The following is a 7,453-nucleotide window of genomic DNA, read 5'->3' on the forward strand; positions in this document are numbered from 1 at the left end:
TAGTGAGAATTCCTATTCCTTATATTTGTTTATGTTGGTAAAAAGCCCTGCAGAAACATTCTTCACTGGTAATGTCCCTTTCTACAACAGATGAAATCCTTCCTAGGCTTGCAGTATCTTTACCTTGCCTTACATAATTAACACAATTATTGCGCTATTATTAAAAACACAGCCACTGAAGGTGGTTTATTTTGCTTGAACTTTAAAAAAAAAACCCAAAAACAATTGTGTCTCTTTCTTCAGAGGATCCCATTCATAACATATCCCATGTATTGAGGTTGATACCTCATCATCTTTGCTTTTTTTTTTAATATGGAATGCTTCACGAATTTGTGTCTCATCCTTGTGCAGGGGTCATGCTAATCTTCTCTGTATCGTTCCAATTATAGCACATGTGTTGCCGAAGCAAACACCATCTTTGCTTTTTAATAGCATTTGTCCTGTACTTCTTCCAAGAGACCAAAAACAAAAGATACAAACTCACTGCCATAGAAATGATTCCATCACAGAGTAACTTTAAAGTTGTGGGTAGAGCTGCCCCAGAGGTTTCTTGCACTGTAACTATGTATGGGCATAGAAACTTTGTCTTTCTCCAGTGAAATAACTGATACTTTCAAAGTACTGACCCAGCAGTTAGCTCACTGTACTACCATTGCTCCATTATCCATGATAGGTTTGTGATAAGAATTGTGTGAGCCCCCTAGAAAATGATTTAAAAAAAAAAATCTCTTAATTTCCAATGAGAATTCTGGATGTCCTGCTTCTGCAACAGGTCTTTTTGAAGATATTATTACTTATTTTAAAAGGGACACCACTAACTTCCTTTTCTATCTCTTCATTCAGGAATATATCACTTAACATACTCATTGTTTTTTATCCATCTTTAGATATAGCTTGATGGCACTTTTGAAGATATCACAGAAGCCCACATTTTATTTAGTCTGTTAATCCAGAGACCACAAATCTGGGATGATTTCCAAGCTCAGCCCCTTCAAGTGCCTTGTGAATAACTGCCGGCCTGCCTTTAGGAGAACACAAGTAGGTGATGATACTGGCAGTATAATCATTGAGCTTGTATTCCGTTAGTTTAACTAGTAAAATTCAGAACCATGAAAGGGAGGTCATCATGTGCTTCAATATTCTCAATCCCTCTTCAATTCTTATTTGTCTCATTCATATGCAATCCTTGTATGAATATCCTGTGTGAGAACTTTGTATGAATTTGTGTAACCATAAGTTGTCCAGGATATAAGTAGCAATAGATATTGGTTTCAGCATATTTGTTAGTCTGGGTAGACTAGATAAACAAATTCATAGACACTCATGTGTATAAGAAAAAAGCTTTATATACAAGAACAATTGGGTATTAAGAAAACATCCGATCCCAGTCCAGATCAAGTCCATAAGCCCAATATTAGCCCAGATGTGCAATACTAGTCCATAAATTCCTTGTCACACTCACACAGTCAAGTAATGATGGATGCAGGAAGATCACAGGCCAATGGGTGAAAAGTCTTGTAAATCCAGTGGCAGTAGAAGCACCTCGGTGCTGGCAGCGGTCTCCACATGGCTCCTATAACTCCCAGGGCTCTGGCTCCATCAACCTTTCTCCATGTGGCTTGTCAAAAGCGATGTCTAGCGATGGGGAGAGGGCGGGGGTCCCACCCGGCGGGGGTCCCACCCCCAATGAGCTATTTGTCTCCTTAGTGTCTCCAAAGAGGTTATCAAGCTGCTGCCTGATTGACAGACTAACCTCCACCCCTTTCACTCTTAAGTATGTGCTTTCTGTTTTTTTTTTTTTGGGGGGGGGGGTTAGGTAAGTTCATTCATTTCCAACTAATAACAACTCTATAGGCAAAAGAACAAACCAGCGTGAAGTATTGAGTCATCTTCATTATGGTTCATAACTCTGAGCCCATTATTGAAGCTATTGTGTCATTCCATCTCCTCATGGGCCTTACTCTGTTTGACTGTCCTCTACTTTGCCAAGTATGATACCCTTTTCCAAGTACTGGGGTCTCTTGATATCATGTTCAAAAATGTGAGATGAAGTACCATCATCTTGTTTCTAAGGAATATTCTGGATGTACTACTCAAAGAAAGATTTGTTTGTTCCTTTGGCCAAACCAAAACCACTAGCATTAAGTCAGTGCTGACTCATAGCGACCGCCCTGTGAGTTTCCAAGACTGTAACGGTTTACAGGAATAGAAAGTCTAGTCTTTCTCCTGAGCAGCTTCTGCTGCTGGTGGTTCATCAGTTAACCTTTACTCTGCGATCACATGGTTGGTTCCTTTGACAGTCCATGGTAATTCCAATATTCCTCAATAGCACCACAATTCACATGCAATGATTCTTTACTCTTCTTTATTCAATGCTCAACTTTCACAAGAATATGAAGCAATTGAAAATACCATCACATGAATTAAACTTGATATGAAGACACATGGCAGTAAATTTAAGTAAAGACATGGTTACCCAATTTAGCAATCTTTTTGGTGATTTGGATGTTGCCTGACCACACTAGAACATTCCATTGTTTAAATATAGACTAATGTAGGTGTCATGAATCAGAAGAGATATGGCTCTGGTTTGTGGTGAATATTTTCATTAGCTATCTTTTTACATAGTCATTTATCCTCCTTTCTGTCTGGCTGTTTGTTTCTCTCTCTCTCTCTCTCTCTCTCTCTCTCTCTCTCTCTCTCTCTCTCTCTCTCTCTTGATATCTATCTCTACCTATCATTGGGAAAAAATGTCCTTGATCTGTGGATGCATATAGCTCCCAGAACAGGATACACTCTTGTGTGGATTAAGAGAACTCTGCAGCAGATAAAATGAAGACTTCAGAAAAAAATCTGGGTTACCCTAAAGGCACTGCTAGCAGCATTCTTTGAGTGGGAGGAGCAGACCCAGGGGCCTCCCTTTATCCTGTTCAAGTTGATTTACAAATGCACCTCCAATATGCAAATACCTCTGGCAGCCACATGAAGCTACAGCACCCGTATATGTAAATTTAAAATCCTCATCACTCTGGAGAGCCTTTTGGGGTGTCATAAATCTTATCCACATGAACATGAAGCATGTGTGGGTTTTCCTTTCTGGTGGCAACTCTGGGAGGTGAGTGCTTCAGGGATTCCTACATGAAGTCTGGGGATGCAACATCTGAGCACATGACTCTGTTTCTTTTCATCGCCAGGTGTCCTGGCTCAGGTGCAGCTACAAGAGTCAGGCCCAGGAGTGGTGAAGCCCTCACAGACGTTGTGTGTCACCTGTGCTGTCTCTGGATTCTCTTTAACTAGCTATTATGTGCACTGGATTGCCAGGCTCCAGGAAAGGGCCTGGAGTGAGTTGAGGTAATAACATGATGGGAAAATATACTACAATCCATCTCTCCAATCATGAGTCAGCATCACCAAGGGCATTTCCAAGAGCCAACTTATTTATAACTGAGCTCTGTGAATCCTGAGTACACAGCCATGTAACACTGATGGGAAGTCCGTGTGAGCCCAGACATAAACCTCCCTGCAACAGGCCATGGTTCCAGGACATGCACGAGAGAGGAGTCAGGGATGCTTTCCGCTCAGAAGCTGTGGGTTCCCCCGCGTTTTCAGCACACCTCTAGGGATTATCATGTATACACTCTGGGGAATCTTCATGCATCTGAATGTGTATTCTTTTCATTGGAATGGGCTTTGTCTATCTTTGACCATATATACAACAGAGTTCACAGTTATATGTCTTGATGAGATATGTTTGAAATTGACTGTACTAACTAGAATTATTTGTTGTCAAAGCCAGAGACATTTGAAAACACCAAACACCACCTCAGTCTATGCCAACTCATAGTGATGTCATTGTGAGTTTCTGAGACTATAACTGTTTACAGGAGTAAAAAGCCCTCTCTTCCAGGGAACATCTGGTTGTTTTAAACTGTATACGTGCAGATCTCAGCCCAAAGCATAACTACTTTACACAAGATGGATCGTTAAAGAAACCTTAATGCAGGAAAAATTTCTCTTGAGTCTCAAAGTTTCTTTAAGCAATCAGATATATTCATACATGCTCCCACATGTATATTTATGTAATAATTTTAACTTACAGTGACCTAGATAATATTGCATGTGTTGCTATTATTAGGTACACTTGAGTTGGCTTCAACTCAGAGATCCCATGTACAACAGGATGAAATGCTGCCCGGACGTGTACTATGCACACAATCATTCCTCTGTCTGGACTGATCACTGCAGCCATTGTGATATTCATCTCATTGATAGTCTCTCTCATTTGCATTGACATTTTACTTTACCAAGCACAAGACCATTCTCTGGGGACTAGCTCCTCATGAGTACATGACCAAATAAGTGCAATGAAGTCTTACTCGAATGCTCCCAAGAAATATTCAAGATGTTGGACAGCAGAAAAGTGAGTGAAGCAAGACGTTGGACAGTGTAAGATATGACAAAATAATAATTTATAAATTGTCAAGGGTTCATGATAGAGGGGGAGGTGGGGATGGAGCAGGGAAATGAGCTGATAATAAGGGCTCAAGTAGAAAGCAAATTTTTGAGGATGATGGCAACAAATACACAAATGTGTTTCAGACAATGTATGTGTGTATGGATTGTGATAAGAGTTGTACGAGCCTCCAATAAAAATATTTTAAAAAAAGAAATATTCAAGATGTGTTTATGTGAAAACAGACCTGCTTGTCCTTCAGACCACCCATGATATATTTAATGGTATTCCCTAACACCATAACCCAAATATATCAATTCTTCTTTGATATTTCTTACAGGGTTTGGGCCATAATTGGAGTCACTCTTAGTTTTCATAACTGCGGCAGCTGTTTCTGGCACTACAGATAGTGTCTGAGGTGCTTCTAAAATCATACAATTCATAAGGCAGCACCACGCAATAAACACTCAGGAGCAGAAAATAGCAATAGTGCTGACGTTGAAGAAATCTATGTAATGCCTAAACATGGGGCAACAAGAAGATAAACATTCATCTGCAGAAATAAAGGTCGATGCATGTAAGTTATACTCAGGTGAACCTGGACCACAAAATCATGTGGCATGATGATTAAATGCTCAACTTTTAGCCAAAAGGGTGGCAGGTCAAAACCAATCAGTGATTCAGTTTGTTAAAGACATGATTACTTTCTCCCATGAGTATTATGGAAAAGAAAACCTTTTTCACACAGTTCTTCACTTTCATGGAGGATCTAACAATCATCCTACACCCAAGCAACCTTGGACACTTAAAGTTCTATAAATGTTGACAAGACATTTTCAACCAACAATTAGCCAAGACACTGAGCTTCAACATATAGGCAATGATCAAGACAGTGTATTCTGTTACAAGTTTCCCGTTGTTAGGTGTGTTTCCCACATAAAACATCTACCCTTTCCCCCGGCATTGTTATCCAACCTGAGAAGAATCTTGTGTGTTTTGATTTCTTTTTTGATGTTAAATGGAGGAAGAGCTTGTTCATTTCCTAGCTCAGTTGCTTGCTATATTGGTTTTCCCTCAATGCAGAAGAATGGCTGGGGTGTTCATAGCACTCAGACCTCAGAAAGAATAAATTAATGCATATATTAGTGGATGCATATGTTCAAATCAAACAATAATGCTGCACTGGAACTCATAATTTTCTAATTGCAAATACTGGAATCTAAGGAGTGTACTAATTCAAGGTATGCCTGTGGGGCACATCACTCCCATCTCTGTCACCCAACTTGTTTCAACAACCAGTTCTGGAGACACATTCTGGTGGAGCTGTGGTGCCTGCGCATTAGCACACTGTTCATAGTCCCTCACTCATATCACAGCCAGGAACACTCATAGGCAAATGCCTGTTGTGGTTTCTTACTTAAATGAGGCCACCACCTTCACCACCCTGCAATCAGGAGATCCCAGAGACTTCTGAGTCAGAGTCTTTGATACAGAAATATCTGCCTCCTTTCTCGTCCTCCTGATGGTGCTGGGTCTCCCATCAGGTCAGTGGCAGGCAGATGCAGGGGGTCACAACAGATTGAAAGACCCATGGGTCCTTTAATACTTGTTCTGACTTTGCTTATTCTGGGTCTATTTGATTTCTGTTTTTAAACTTGACCATTTCCATGTCCTTAAAGATGGATGCTGGAATCTTGTTCAGAATTGCATTATAATTACACATCGCTTAGAGCAGTGGTTCTCAATCTGCTTAATGCCTCAAACCTTTAACATAGTTCAAGTTGTTTTTGTTGCTAGTTCATAACTAATTTTACTACTGTTACTAATTGGGAGATCCCTGTGAAAGGGTTGTTCGACTCCCAAAAGGGTTGTGACCCACAAGTTGAGAACCACTGTTGTAGACCGTATTAACCTAAATAATTTTATTTCATAATTTTAATTTAAATCAGTAACTTTTAATATAACTTTCACTTTCTTTATCTCATGACTTTCAGGAAACACTCAGGGACCATGTTGGGTGGAATCTCAGTCCAAAGGAGAGATTCAGGCTCTAGATCAAGGTCCTGGCCCTCAGCCCTGTATGCATTCCTAGATTACAGCCAGGACAGCATGCCAGACTTAAGACAAAGCCATCTTGGAAGAAAAGGCTCCATTAATCTCTAGAGCTTTTCTATTGGGCACTAGATAAGATCAGAAAAACCAAACAACACAGTAGTTAGAATTTTATCCTGCAAACTTTTATTCTTGTTTGTCAATTAACAGAACACAACTGCATCCAATTTGATTGTATTTCCTTGGCATCATATTTTCTGCCATCATTTCCACATTTCAGAATATTGGGAGGTTTAGTACACCTTGAGTATGACTGACCAAATCTAACTCCAAGCAGCATTTATGACTGTTCTATGCAGGTTTACAAGGAATCAGAACTGACTACAGGACCCCCAACAATTACAAAGGATCATCAAAACATTATTTGCTATGTTTGAGACTGGTATTGCAGTCACTGTATCAATGCACTTCCTTGAGAACTTGACAGAAGGAAATGTCTCCTCCATGGACATTTCAGTCAACACATCATATCTTCAGAATATCAAACTGTAGTCTGAGGACACTGTCACCTATGACTATGCAAGAAACAATGAAACTCACATCCTGAAAATGTCAGACACCCAGGACAGAGGGAATGACTTTGATAATTCATTTGCTGTCCTTTTCCCCCTTATTTCACTTAGTGGTTAAAGCTTTGTGAAAAAAAGCTTTTATTTCCTGGGAAATAGTTTCAGTTGTGGGGTGTTAAACCAGCTCCACAAAAGTGGAGGAAACATTCTCTATGACTCAAATCATACAATTAGGCCATAAACACAATTACTGAGTCAATTCTAACTCATAGGGGCATTGTAGAGTCTGGATTGTACATTTTTTTGGAGGTAGACCCTTTAATCATTCTTCCCAGATGCTGGATTTCAGGTGGTCAATGCCCTACCCACCGTGCACCCA

General features: G+C 40.0%; 1 non-coding gene across 1 annotated transcript; it reads right to left on the minus strand.

Moving 5' to 3' along the window:
- Positions 1 to 306: 306 nt before the first annotated feature.
- On the minus strand, positions 307 to 413 carry LOC142428339 (U6 spliceosomal RNA). Its single transcript, XR_012780260.1, has one exon. It is a non-coding gene; the product is annotated as a U6 spliceosomal RNA (small nuclear RNA).
- Positions 414 to 7,453: the final 7,040 nt, after the last annotated feature.

The sequence above is a fragment of the Tenrec ecaudatus genome, chromosome 15 (genome assembly GCF_050624435.1).
Source record: "Tenrec ecaudatus isolate mTenEca1 chromosome 15, mTenEca1.hap1, whole genome shotgun sequence".
NCBI classification, from domain to species: Eukaryota; Metazoa; Chordata; class Mammalia; order Afrosoricida; family Tenrecidae; genus Tenrec; species Tenrec ecaudatus.